Source organism: Episyrphus balteatus, chromosome 2, assembly GCF_945859705.1.
Source record: "Episyrphus balteatus chromosome 2, idEpiBalt1.1, whole genome shotgun sequence".
Classification (NCBI taxonomy): domain Eukaryota; kingdom Metazoa; phylum Arthropoda; class Insecta; order Diptera; family Syrphidae; genus Episyrphus; species Episyrphus balteatus.
Genome location: NC_079135.1, coordinates 92,421,489 through 92,434,916, shown reverse-complemented (window position 1 = coordinate 92,434,916; position 13,428 = coordinate 92,421,489). Strand labels below are relative to the sequence as shown.

Here is a 13,428-nt window from a genome sequence, read left to right as displayed (position 1 = left end):
ACGGACTTGAAATTCGGATTCAGCGGGTCCAGATACACATCGGTAGGTGGTCTGGTCCAAAGTACATGCCATTTGTGTGTCAGTGTAGTTATTACAAAAAGATTTACCTATAGTAACGACATTTCGAAAAAATTTCACATTCTTCAAAACTTTAGGAAATGTGGAACAGGGCGTTTTATTACGATCGAATAAAAATAGTGGTTTCAATTCACTTTCGACCGAAATGCAGAACATGCGTGTAAGAGCATTTTCTTGACTTCTTATTTTCTCCCAAGTGACTTAACCAATTTAAATGATTTTTTTTCTACAGAAGCGTTTGAGTAGCCACTGTTGGATTTTTTTTAAATTTAGTTTTTCACTTTTTTTTTATCGAAAATGTTTCAAGTAATTTTTTGAAATTTGGACTTTGTGTGTCGAATAATGATTTTTTAAGGATGGCATGCCAAATGTTTGTTTTTATGTAGGGTAAACCCCACAATCATTTGACACCTTAAGCGAATGTCGCCACAACTGTGTGGCGTATATACATATGTATACAAAATTTATTTATTTAAAAAATGGCTCCAACAATATTTTTTTCTAAAAATTCTTAGTTGTAAAAGAAAATAAATGGTATGGGTACCTTCTTAGTTTAAAGATTAAAACAATTTAACATTTAACATTCTTAACCATTTTTACTATATGTAGGTATTTTAGTTTAGAAAAAATTTTCTCTAAAAACCAAGACAAACAAATACTTTTGTGTATCCTTAGCAATCGTTTGTTGCTGTTTTCGTGGAGAATTTTACTGAGCTACCAATATAATACGGCTGTAAAAGTATTTTATTTTGTATGATCTACAAAGTTTGCATGTGATCTTTTCTATATAGTTTTCATCGTTTAAAAGTTTTGTTCTCAAAAGGGATAATTTCGTCATTTGATCTTTAATAATTTAGGACGGTGTAACGATTATGGGCCCGGGTGTATTTCTTATAGAAAAAATATTAGTAAAATATCTTCATTATCTCTACATTGCACTACTATTGACGACTATTGACAGAATTTGAATTTTTTTTTTTGAATATTTTGTCCTTTTTCTTATAAACAGATTCCTTTTTCATTCAAAAGGAAGCTTTTGTAGCTATAAGCTGTATGTAAGTTTTTTTTGTAGGGTTTGAAATTATTTTCTAGCCAATTTAATTAAAACCCCCATAACAAGTTTTTTTAGCACCTACAATTTATTTTTTTTTTAACCTGTTCTATGAAACTGGATAAATCAACGAATAAAAAAAAAATCACTCGAAACGTGTCCATCATCAACCGACATCCAATTTGTTGTTGAACCAATTCAATAGTCATACCTACAACAGTTCAAACAAAAGAAAATTTTTTTTCCTCCACCATCAAGTTTTTTTATAAAAACATTTTAATTAAACCGATCAAATTCCTATACAACATTCAAGGACTCCCATACTCAAAGAGAGAAAGAAAAAAAAAAAGGTACACCAGTAATAGCTATTCGAGGAGTTTTTACTTCAACCGATAGGCGAAATTAAAAGTTAACTACCCCTTTTATGTCAAGGACAAAAAGTGAGACCGATTCGACCACAACAAAAGCTTTCCCATGTTGCTGTATCCCAAATGCTAATCCTTCATAAAATACAATTTTGCACACATGTGTGCATGAAGTGGGCAAGCAAAACTTATCAGTTGACCACTCCACACACAAAAGTGTAATCTATTCAAGTGCAAAACTGCAAACCGCTGAAATAGAACTGTTCTCTTGCTACTCCCAGGATTTATCGCTTTGGGGTTTCCGCTTTTCACTTTATGGATGTAGTTTCTCTGCAATCGTTTTTATTTTTTTTTTACTTTATTTTATTTTGTACAATTTCAAGAATGTCATTTTTGCTTTTTTTGTGAGTTAAGTGACCAAGTGGTGGTCCATAGTTACATTCCCATCCCCATCCCATGAAACCACCATAGTGCTTGAAGTTTGTCCACACCCTATTTGGAATTGTAACTGTAACCCAGTACATTTTTCTTCCTACCCCGACTTAGTTTTTTTGTTCATAAAAAGAGACTGTTTTTTTTTATTAAAGCATTATTTGATATCTTGTTATAGAAATGAAACATACAAACATATCCACATCATACATTATATAGTTTGATATAATAGGAAGCTGTAAACAAGGATAATCCTTCATCTTTTGCGACGAAATGCAATTCTCTCAATAAATTGTTTATAAAGCTGTTATATAGCTGGACTGGCGCCCAAGAAGAGGATACGACATACGAACTTTGAGAGAGTATGTGGGTGGGTCAGGCGATGCAAATCAGATTTGTTTATATCTTCTTTGGAATACGAAACTGGAATGTTGTGTACATGAGACCGGAAAGCTCATGCTTTCCAGATGAATCTGAGAGTGAAGGTATTTTTTTTCTTGGATGAATAGTGATGCCGCTTTGCGGCAATTTTGTATTTTTCAAAATAAATTAAATAAATGACATGAAATTATGATTTAAAGGATTGTGTTTTCGATAGCAAAAAATCCCACGTGCACTGTGGTGTATACTTGCTTTTTTAAAAAAATGGTTTTTTAAACCGCATATGCAAATGTAGGGGAAGAAAATACTGTTGATCAAACTAGAAAATTTAAATTCATGCCTTGCATATGGCCATATTACACATTAATTAAAAATATTTTATAATGCTGAATGGAATTTTGGTTTTTCTAATTAATTTTTGTATGTAAAATTGTATGCCGGAGTAAATTGTAACATAAGTTCAAAACATGTAAGAACTACTTTGTTTATTTGTTAAAACTTATATATAATTATATAGGTAACTATTCAATGGTTAAATATTTGAATGTATTTTATACTAAGCTTCTTAAAAAACATCTGTTAGGGTAGTCTTTTGCAAACAACACATATATCCAAAAATCACTATTAAATAAAATGCACGACTGGGGTCGCACGTACTTGCTCTTGCAGCTCAAAGCACTTTTATGTTAGTCTACTTGTAGATTTTAAAATCTGGATCTAAATTAAAAAAAATTGATATTGGGGAAGAGCCGACATTTAGGGCAAAATTATGTTAAATGAAAAAAATTTTTTTTTGTTATTTGACTTTTTTGAGAAAAAATAAAAATGCAGTTTTATTGCCACTGCTTTAAATATTACGTATACAAAGTTTAATCAAAATCGTTAGAGGCGTTTTCGAGAAATTCGTAATATCGTATAAAAAAACAAAAAAAAACCAACTTTCAGAATTCCATAAAAATCATCTGTACCAAATTTGAAGAAAATCCATCCACCCGTTTAGGATGTGGAAATGTGTACAGATGGACGCACAACCGCACAGACGCACAGACGTACAGACGCACGGACGGAATTGCGAGACCCACTTTTTTGGAATTCTCCATCATCGTAATGTTGCGTTTGATTAAAACCTCAATTTTTTTTTTTCGACACGAAACCAATACTTGCCCTAATAGAGCAAGTAAAAAACTTTTTTAATCCAACTCAAAATCTTGCTTTATTACCTTTCATAACAAGCATACAATATAATCTATATGTAGTAAAATAAACGGTTCTTATCTGTTATTATAAACAAAAAATCTTCAAGACACTATTTATTTATGCCTGTAGTTAGATAATACCTACTTCAAAATCCCAAAAGTCCTTTTTTTTTACAAAAAACTAAAAATGCAGTTTTATTAAAATCACTTAAAGTTCTTGGAACGTTAAATTTTATGGAAGTAATTAGAGCCGTTTTCAAAAAAAAATTGCAGTGCCTCAAAAATATTGGATCATTATGCAAAAAAGAATATAAGCTTAAGCTCTTGTCTCTCTTTTCAAAAGGTACGTTTCCTATCTCAAGAAAATGAGGAAGATCAGTGAAATAAAGTTAATTTTTTTTTTTTGCATACGATCCATTATGTGGGGGAAATGCGTTCTTCTAGAGAACATATTGTGAATGGGATTTCATTTTTTGTAAAAATCAAAACAAAATCGTAAAAAAACACCTGTTGCTGCTGCACTTGAAAAAAAAAAAAAAAATACAAACAAAATAAAATAAAAAAATCAAGTAGGCGTAGGTTTCAGTTTAATAAATTCGACATGGAAAATTTTCATTTTTCGAATAATTCTCAAACGTGGCAGTCATTTTAGAAAATTTAAATACTTTCAAAAGAATAAGAAATAGAATTTTCTAGAAGAAAAAAATCTTCTTTATAAATAAAATCTTCAAAATAAAGGTAAGATACGAATTATTTTCGATACATAATTTCTATAATAGAAATTCTTTCTGTAGCTTTCCCAAAAAAAATCTAAAATTGAGAGGAATAAAGAAAAGGGAAGACTTTTTAGAAGCTGCTCCAAGGAGCATTATCCGTTCATTTGGTTCTGAAAAAATAAGAATTGCGACAGACGCAGTATCCGATATCCTTGATGTGAATCGGCTAATTTATTAAATGAGAAAAAATCCTAGAACTAAATACAATCGTTTTAAAACTGCGTGTTACAAAATCAGAGCCAATACTTTGAGAAAAGAGTTGCTAACGCAATCTGGAAAAAAAAAAAAAAAAAAAAAACAATTCTTCCAAGATTTATAATACGAAATCTGGTATTGTGAACATAAAATAGTGCCGGTTTCCTGTTCAATTCGAGAAATATTAAACTTTGCCTTTGTTATAGTTGATAATTGACTAATTTAAATACTTTAACTTAAAATTTCCAATTTTCCTACTTTTGTTTAATTACTAATTTTATCTAATTATCTATTTTACTAATTTTGTTACTTGAATTTTAATACTTTATCTTACTAATCATAATTGTTGTGTTTGTTGTGAGAACTTTTAATTAAATTTAAATCAAGCTCAACAGGACCTGGATTTTGTGCGCACATCATCGAGGAGTCATGTAAGTGTCTTTTAATTAATTTGTTATATTTTAAAACTCGCAACAAATATATCCATTATTACTTTTAATTCCTTTTCAATACGTATCTTAATACTATTATTCAATTTTCAATAATATTAAATAATTATCCTTAATATCCTAATTACAAATTATATCCGCAACCAATTGTGGTTTCATTGTCTTAATAGTTTCTTATGGTTGGTTACAACCTTCAATTATTTTATTTAACGGTTTAGTTTAATGATAACAAAATGTCTTGAATTAGTATAATAAAATTTATAAAATTTAATATGAAAAATTAAATCATTTTATTTGGGGATTGATGGGGTGTCGATAGGTTAAGCGAGGTGAGTCAAAAATGATTAGTCAGGGGTAGCACAAAATATGAGTATCAGTGTTACCAAGGCATAACGCAGGGTGGGATCAATGTACTCGGTATTAAACATCTATATACCAGCCAATGTCTAACAATGTCCGTCCGTTATAACATTAATATTTTAGAAAGTAAAGGATGTATATGAATGTCCTTGTCCAGTCCTGGCATGAGTATTTAATAATTTGTTATTCTTGAGTTTCACTAACTTACAAGAACCCTCCCCAACGACGAGCTAAGTCATTCAAGCATGCCAATGTAAGTCAGTGGCTCTAATAGGAGCATTATGGTTTATGTTCGATTTTAAATGAATGAAAATTGGAATAACAAATATGGCGCCCAACGTGGGGCTTTTAGTAGAAACTTTTTACATTCATGAGTCCCGTTTATTAATCGATTTGATAACGAGTTGCCATGAATAGTCATTTGTCGATTTCCATAACAAACTCTTTAGATCCAGTCAGAAGAATTTATGCATGTAATATTAATAATGTTCCCTTTTGTTAGCGCAGGTTGTTTTAGTATTGTTAGTCTGTAGTTAACAGCCCAAGCTGTTTATGCATAGCGACAAAATAAAATAACTAAAGATTATTGTTTTAAGATTATAAGTCCTTTAGTACGAAACAGTCGTATTAAAGTAGCTATAATCAAATTTTTAAAATTGAAAATTAAATATTGTTGAGACATTGGTAAAATAACTCGCTTCACCCCTTTACGACACCCAGGACGTCCCCAGTCTCAAATAGAAGAACAGAAGACAAATTCATAAAATTAGTTACACAATGCAACGTTCTGATAAAAAGAAGAATAATTCTGCAAAGAAAAATCTTGCAAGCTTAAATGAAAGTTCTCATAACAACGAAAAAATTACCACTTCAAAGAATACTGGTGCGATACCAAAGGTAATTCATTCGCCAAAAGAAATTCCTGTTGTTCAGTTATCGGATTCAGTATTACAACCGAACCAAACTGATAATTTGACCGACGCATCAGGAGCCACCTCTCTATTGTTTCAACCACCCAAAATCCAAAACATGACCGAACCTTCTGATACCCAAACTAAATCGAAAAGTTTAGATTCAAATGACATTAATAAATTAATATCAGCTCTTCAACAAACTATAATTTGTAATCAGCAAACAGTCATGAACGAGTTCAAATGTTTTAAAGATAATATAACCGATCAGGTTGAAGCGATTAGACAAAACGCTAATCGAAATCAAACAAGGGAGGATAATTTCTCCTTTTCTTCACCGAATTTTAGAGGTTTTCCTGAAACATCACCATTAGCAAATCCACTTACGTTACCTTCCATTGCCAGACATGATCAAAGTTGTAACATCGAAAAATGGAAAATATGTTACAACGGTGTTGGAAGCGTCCATGACTTCATATTCAAGGTAGAAACCTTAAAAGAACGCTCTCAATGTTCGTGGAGTCACTTATTATCATTCTTTCATCTCCTTTTAGAAGATAAAGCTGAAAGATGGTTTTGGCTTTTCTCAAAACAAAGACAAAATCAGAACATTTCTTATGAATCATTTAAGGAAGCGTTAATACGTGAGTTCAGTCACGTCGAAAACGATCATGACAAACTCGTACGAATGCTCGAACGCCGACAAGGTCAAAAGGAGGCTTTTGATGACTTCTTCACAGCTTTAGTAACGATGAATTCTCGTTTGAAAGAACCTATGGGTGACAAAAAACTCATAGAACTAATTAAAAGTAACGCAAAGGAAACATTAGGTTTCTTGTTATTTGCTTATGATGATATCGATTTACAAAAACTTCGTGAAATCGCAAGACGTGCTGAAAAGCATTTATTGCGTCAAGGGAATTCGACTGCTCATAGACCTAAACCAAATATAAATGAAATTGAAGAAACAGAGTATGAAAATGTGGTAGAAAATAATGATAATGATCCTAATGCAGATGCATTCAGCCATGAACGGAAAGTCGATACTTCCAAATACCAATGCTGGAACTGCGATGCTATTGGACATTCATTTTTTGAATGTCCCGTAGAACAACGCAAACCTCTTTTGTTACAAATGCGGTGCGAAAAATGTGACGACAGTCACATGCAAAAGGCATTTGGTGGGAAACCGATTGTTGGGCGAGAAGGTTGCCGGGAACACTCGCTCATTCCCAACTTTCCCGAGCCAACGATAAAAATTACGGGTTGTGATGACCATAGGTCTTCCAATCTCCCTAATACAAATATTACAGTTTTAAAAAGAATTCCTCCCACGAATTCACCATCGGACGAAATCGCATTTCATACTAATTTACATCAAAGAAAGTTGAACTATGACAAGGTGCGTAGGAGAATTTTCAATTCTGAACCCTCCAAACAGATTTTGAAAGCTCGCGAACGATTTAAGAAGCGCAAAAGTCATCGTTTAACAATTGAATCAACAACAATCTGCACGAACACTGAAGTACGACCATTTATTAATATTCAACTCGGTACAGAGACAATATTATCTCTTCTTGATTCTGGAGCATCAGTAAGTGCTCTCGGAAAGGAAAGTCTCCAATTCATAGAACGCAATAATTTCAAAATCACGGAAATCAAATCTTCTTTAAACACTGCTGATGGTGCAAAACAGGAAGTTGTTGGGTTTTGTGAACTTCCTGTAACATTCAATGGAGTATCCAAAGATATTTTATTTTATGTTGTACCGTCTTTGCAGCAAAAAGTCTATTTAGGTATTAATTTCTGGAAAGATTTCCAAATTGCCCCGAACATTATATCTGAAATTTGCATTGATAATTCTGCTTCGACATCAACGAATTTCCATAAGCTAAACCCATTTCAAAAATATGAACTCGACAAAGTTGTAGAAAGTTTTCCTTCATTTACAAAACATGGGTTAGGTCGCACGCACTTAATCACTCATTCGATTGATACTGGTGATGCGGCTCCTATTAAATCTAAATATTATCCTCTTTCACCACCGAGACAACAACAGGCATACAAGGAAATCGAGGAAATGTTAAAATTGAAGGTTATAGAGCCAAGTGATAGTCCATGGTCCAGTCCGATTGTTCTTGTGAATAAAGGAGGTAAAGTGAGATTCTGTGTAGATTACAGAAAGTTAAACAGTAAATCTAGAAAGAGTGCTTATCCTCTGACTAATATGAATGGTTTGTTAAGTAGAGTCAAAGATACTCACTTTATCTCTGGGATTGATTTGAAAAATGCGTACTGGCAAATTCCATTAAAGGAAAGCGATAAACAAAAAACAGCCTTTGCAGTTCCAGGAATGCCCCTAATGCAATTCAACGTTATGCCATTCGGGTTGTGCGATGCGTCGCAGACTCTAAGTGCCCTTATGGATAAAGTCATACCATCACGATTACGCGAATCTGTTTTTATCTATGTTGATGATCTTCTTGTTTGCTCGGAAAGTTTCGAAAAACACTTGGAAGTACTTTCAGAGGTTTCAAAGTGCCTTAGAGATGCTGGGCTGACCATCAACATAGAGAAAAGTAAATTCTGCCAAACCGAGATAAAGTATTTAGGGTATATTGTAGGACATGGATGCCTGAAAACAGATCCGTCTAAAGTGGAGGCAGTGACTGACTTCCCTTTACCTAAATCCGACCGCCAGGTCCGACGATTTCTCGGTATGGCTGGTTGGTACCGGCAATTTATTGCTAATTTTGCGGATCTATCAGGGCCGCTCACGGACTGTCTAAGGAAAGGCAAGAAATTTGAGTTATCTCCAGCTGCAATAGAAAGTTTTAATAAACTGAAGGCGGCACTCAGTTCAGCTCCAGTACTCGTACAACCAGACTTCACAAAAGAATTTACAATTCAATGTGATGCATCTAGTGTTGGCGTTGGCGGAGTCTTATTTCAGTTAGACGATGAGGGTCGAGAGAGGCCAATCGCTTTCGTTTCCAAGAAATTGAATAAGTCACAACGAAATTACACGGTGACAGAACTAGAGTGTTTTGCTGCTGTGATTTGTCTGAAAAGGTTTAGGCCCTACATTGAGGGGTTACCTTTCCGAGTTATAACTGATCATGCAAGCCTTAAGTGGCTGATGTCACTTAAGGATTTAGATGGTAGATTAGCTCGGTGGAGCTTGAAGCTGCAAGCTTTTGTTTTCAAAATCGAGCATCGGAAAGGATCTCTCAATGTGGTGCCTGATACCCTTTCGAGAGCAGACATGGAAGAACTTAGTCTCGATGACATACCGAAAGAAATTGATTTGAACTCTCCAGAGTTTGAGAGTAAAGAGTACGTCGATCTACGAGAAAAAATCAAGGCCAATAGTGATATGCTGCCGGATTTATGTGTATCTGAAAACTTCATTTATAAAAGAACTAGATTTAGAGAGGGCAAAATTGACGAGGAAGATAGCTTATGGATGCTTTGGATTCCGAAAAACTTGACTAGAGAGGTCATTGAAAATGCGCATAGTTCCGCAATTGCATGTCATGGCGGGCATGCCAAAACGCTTTTCCGCATTCGGCAAAAATATTTCTGGCCAGGTATGGCTAATGAAGTAAGAGAGTACATAGATTCTTGCGACATGTGTAAAGGAGTAAAAGCTTCGTGCAAAGTTCTTCGACCGACAATGGGAAACCAAATTAAAACGGAACGTCCATTCCAAAGGCTTTATGTGGATTTCCTTGGTCCATATCCTAGGACTAAAGATGGCAATTCGGTTATCTTTATCGTCATCGATCATTTCTCTAAATTTCTTTTCCTCAAAGCAATGAAGAAAGCCACTTCCGTAAATGTTATTAACTATCTGCAATCCGAGGTTTTCAATTTCGTAGGTGTGCCACAATATTTGCACAGTGATAACGGTCGTCAATTCATATCCAAAGACTTCGCTGCTTTTCTGAATACATTTGGCATTCAACATGTTACAACAGCTTTATATTCTCCTCAAGCCAATGTATCTGAAAGAGCTAATAGAGAAATTATTGCAAAATTAAGATGTTTTATTGGACGCGATCACACCAAATGGGATAAATATCTCTCACAAATTACGGCTATACTAAGAAGTGATTATCACAACGCTATAAAATGTTCTCCCTACTTTGCTACTTTTGGTCAAAATATGATCCAACATGCATCCGCATATGGTATATTAAATGACCTGGAATGTATGAGAGAACCTTCTATTAATGTCATTACTAATTCAGATAGACTTGTTAAAATACGTGACAACATTTCAAAAAATTTAGATGCAGCCCATTTGCGATCGGCCAAAACGTATAATACAAGGTCAAAGCCTATTGAATTCAGAGTTGGACAAGAGGTTTACAGAAGGAATTTCCAACAAAGCAGTTTTGTTGAGGCCCGTAATGCTAAATTTTGTCATAAATTTCTCAAATGTAGAGTTCGAAAAAGAGTTGGAAATTGCCTATACGAATTAGAAAAGTTAAATGGCGAATATATAGGTAAATTTCACGCGAAAGATATTAAACCTTAACTTAAATTTCGCCCGGCTATTCGTGGGTCGAGCCACACGTTAATTTCACAATACCCATTCCTTTTCCTTTTTGTTTGCTTCCCTAAAGTCACAAACAAAGAAGGTTTGTTGTGAATGGGATTTCATTTTTTGTAAAAATCAAAACAAAATCGTAAAAAAACACCTGTTGCTGCTGCACTTGAAAAAAAAAAAAAAAAATACAAACAAAATAAAATAAAAAAATCAAGTAGGCGTAGGTTTCAGTTTAATAAATTCGACATGGAAAATTTTCATTTTTCGAATAATTCTCAAACGTGGCAGTCATTTTAGAAAATTTAAATACTTTCAAAAGAATAAGAAATAGAATTTTCTAGAAGAAAAAAATCTTCTTTATAAATAAAATCTTCAAAATAAAGGTAAGATACGAATTATTTTCGATACATAATTTCTATAATAGAAATTCTTTCTGTAGCTTTCCCAAAAAAAATCTAAAATTGAGAGGAATAAAGAAAAGGGAAGACTTTTTAGAAGCTGCTCCAAGGAGCATTATCCGTTCATTTGGTTCTGAAAAAATAAGAATTGCGACAGACGCAGTATCCGATATCCTTGATGTGAATCGGCTAATTTATTAAATGAGAAAAAATCCTAGAACTAAATACAATCGTTTTAAAACTGCGTGTTACAAAATCAGAGCCAATACTTTGAGAAAAGAGTTGCTAACGCAATCTGGAAAAAAAAAAAAAAAAAAAAACAATTCTTCCAAGATTTATAATACGAAATCTGGTATTGTGAACATAAAATAGTGCCGGTTTCCTGTTCAATTCGAGAAATATTAAACTTTGCCTTTGTTATAGTTGATAATTGACTAATTTAAATACTTTAACTTAAAATTTCCAATTTTCCTACTTTTGTTTAATTACTAATTTTATCTAATTATCTATTTTACTAATTTTGTTACTTGAATTTTAATACTTTATCTTACTAATCATAATTGTTGTGTTTGTTGTGAGAACTTTTAATTAAATTTAAATCAAGCTCAACAGGACCTGGATTTTGTGCGCACATCATCGAGGAGTCATGTAAGTGTCTTTTAATTAATTTGTTATATTTTAAAACTCGCAACAAATATATCCATTATTACTTTTAATTCCTTTTCAATACGTATCTTAATACTATTATTCAATTTTCAATAATATTAAATAATTATCCTTAATATCCTAATTACAAATTATATCCGCAACCAATTGTGGTTTCATTGTCTTAATAGTTTCTTATGGTTGGTTACAACCTTCAATTATTTTATTTAACGGTTTAGTTTAATGATAACAAAATGTCTTGAATTAGTATAATAAAATTTATAAAATTTAATATGAAAAATTAAATCATTTTATTTGGGGATTGATGGGGTGTCGATAGGTTAAGCGAGGTGAGTCAAAAATGATTAGTCAGGGGTAGCACAAAATATGAGTATCAGTGTTACCAAGGCATAACGCAGGGTGGGATCAATGTACTCGGTATTAAACATCTATATACCAGCCAATGTCTAACAATGTCCGTCCGTTATAACATTAATATTTTAGAAAGTAAAGGATGTATATGAATGTCCTTGTCCAGTCCTGGCATGAGTATTTAATAATTTGTTATTCTTGAGTTTCACTAACTTACAAGAACCCTCCCCAACGACGAGCTAAGTCATTCAAGCATGCCAATGTAAGTCAGTGGCTCTAATAGGAGCATTATGGTTTATGTTCGATTTTAAATGAATGAAAATTGGAATAACAAACATATACAAAAATTACATGTGTACTTAAAATGATTAAAATATATTCATCCGTTTAGGCAAGCAAATGAAAACAATGAAATGAATCATAAACACACAGATTTAACTATGTATTTATTTACCAACACCTTGAAAATGCACCTTTAGAACATTGTTAGGTAGTTTTATGACATTGTTATTTTTAAATTACCTGAAATTGTTATTTTTTTGTTTTGAAAAACAGAAGGATCAAAACAACATGACTCAACATTATGTATTTACCTCAATTGTTTTGATTGTTTAGGTAAGTTTAAAGGCTTGGCCACACCGGAGGGTATGCGGTAGCGGTACGTGTAAAAGTAACGGTACTTGTATGAAAAAAATTCCAAACTGACATATCAACGTTCAGATGTGGAATTTTTTTCATACAAATATCGTTACCGCTACCCGTACCTCTACCGCATACCCTCCGGTGTGGCCAAGCCTTAAGAAATACAGGAGGTAGGAGAAGGTGGCCTGTAATGGCCTTCTAAGGAAAATGTCCCATATCTCGTAAGAAAGTGACATTTAAACTTAAATGCTTTATACTTTTTAAAGTTTAATATATTAGGTACTCTCACATTTTTTTGTTTTCCGAGTTAAAAAAATTCCAAAAAGTATTTAAATTTTTTAATTTTCAAGACGTCTACAAATTTCACTGATAAAATTTACCCGGGTAAAATGGCACACTGAACAAACATACGTGATTTTAAATGAAAAAGTGAGTCAAAGGGCTCCTTTTCCATTTTTTTTTTTTTTTTTTTTTGAACAAGTAGTGCTTAATCCCCACAAATCTTTCTGCGAGTCATTCAAAACCCTGTTCACTTTGGTTTCTCATCTCCTTACTGTAGTTTTTGGAACTTCGAATGTTTTGGATGCTTTTTTCCAGATTTTGGACAGAATCAAGGACTTTC

General features: G+C 32.9%; 1 protein-coding gene across 1 annotated transcript in view; it reads right to left on the bottom strand.

Annotated features, from left to right (window-relative positions):
- Positions 1–13,180, bottom strand: part of LOC129908853 (band 7 protein AGAP004871-like) — a 60,729-nt gene extending 47,549 nt beyond the window's left edge. The window contains exon 1 of the mRNA XM_055985654.1: positions 13,096–13,180. The gene's annotated coding sequence lies outside the window, so the exon portion shown is untranslated. The remainder of the gene's footprint in view (positions 1–13,095) is intronic.
- Positions 13,181–13,428: the final 248 nt, after the last annotated feature.